This window comes from Sceloporus occidentalis, unplaced genomic scaffold, assembly GCF_023333645.1.
Source record: "Sceloporus occidentalis isolate IW3139 unplaced genomic scaffold, rSceOcc1.0.p SCAF_15, whole genome shotgun sequence".
Lineage (NCBI taxonomy): Eukaryota > Metazoa > Chordata > Lepidosauria > Squamata > Phrynosomatidae > Sceloporus > Sceloporus occidentalis.
In genome coordinates, this window is record NW_028316995.1 from 6,816,724 (window position 1) to 6,818,403 (window position 1,680).

Genomic DNA, 1,680 nt, shown 5'->3' on the forward strand with positions numbered 1-1,680 from the left:
AGGGCGGGAGCGTCTGGTTCTTCGCCCTCTCACCGCGGGCACCACTTCTGCTGCAGCCGGCGAGGCATCCTCGCTTTGTGCCTGCAGCATCAGGTCTTGTAGAGACGTTCCACCATTAGCTGCAGCATATGCTCGCAGCAAGGTGACAATTTGGGTAGCGTCCATAGCAAGTACAGGAGTAGGCTCACTGTCACCTATCTTCTTCTGTTTGAAAAGTTTTTGTTTTTTTGTTGTTGTTTTTTTTTGCAGGTATTAGAACCAAACAGCAGAACAGGAACTCCTGGAACGTCTGGAAGCTGCTGTTGGTACAGGAAAAAGAGGTAAGAGTCACCTCTTCACCTTCCTATAAACCCTGATAGCTGCAACATTGTTGCAGCTACCCACCAATGACAGAAACCTACTAAACCACCATGCATGGGCCAGCAGTCATGATCCCCCTTTCCTATAGGTCCAGGGGGCCCCCCTTTATACTCATTTATGAGAACAGCCTTTATGGCATTTAATGCTGTAAAGTAAGAATACTTTCAGAAACAGACATGTTAATATTTTATTTTTATCATTTAACAAATTGAGGTGAACAGAAGAAAAATCGAAATCATAACAAAACTGTGAAGTGATGCTGTTTTGAAGACAAAGGGAAGTCACACCAAATATTGATTAAATTGTTAAATGATAAAAATAAAATATTCAGAAGTCTGTTGTTGAAAGCTTTCTTATTGTAAGTCAGTTGTCAAACCTCTCTAAAATGTTTGCACAGTAATATATATATATATATTATATATATATATATATATATATATATATATATATATATATATATATATATAGCCCTTGTGAACTGTGAAATCACTCCGAGCTACAGGAGGAGAAGATTCCTTGCCGTGTACCAGCAGCACGTCAGGCAAAGTAAGAACAACCCTGCTGTGCAGTGCCCGCCATTAGTACTCCAGCGGGACCAGAGTGGTGGGGATCTGGGGATGACACCTAGCCCCTGTGAGGCTACCCCCATTCCATGCTCAATCCCCTCACAGATCCCATATGGACAGGGATCAGAGTTTCTCTTTATATGCAATACCCATTGATTATGTTTCTAAATGTCTTCTTTGTAGGATTATCTGATATAATCAATCAGATGTCATTGTCGCATTGTGCATAGTGATGTTAAAAAATGATATACACACTGCAAAGTAGACCTCACTATATACATAACTGTGTAAAATTGCCATGTATTGGCATATATCGTCTATATGAAATATTTACTTGAACACATGCTGAATATAGAATATTTTCTTCAATATATAAAATGTCCAGTGTTTCATTTCTGCAATAGTTCTAAATGAAATAGTTTCTATTCCTGGAACCTTTTTATTACTTTTTTTTTCTCAGATGTTCTAAGACATGCTTATTAACCAATCCATATTAATAAAGACTGTACTGTACAAATAAAGCAGAGCTTGATTAAGAGGAAAGCTCTCTGTAGCCGTCAGCCCTTTGAGTGCCATAGAGATTTCAGATGACTCACCCAGCTTCTCTGCAAAGTGTTAATCATTTCCATTGTTCATAGTAAAGGCAATTTAATTGCACACAGCACCATTCAAATTATGAAGCATTTTAATACTACGTCCAAATGCCATTATACATTTCATTTTACATTTCTTTGCAAGATTAATTTTGAATTAA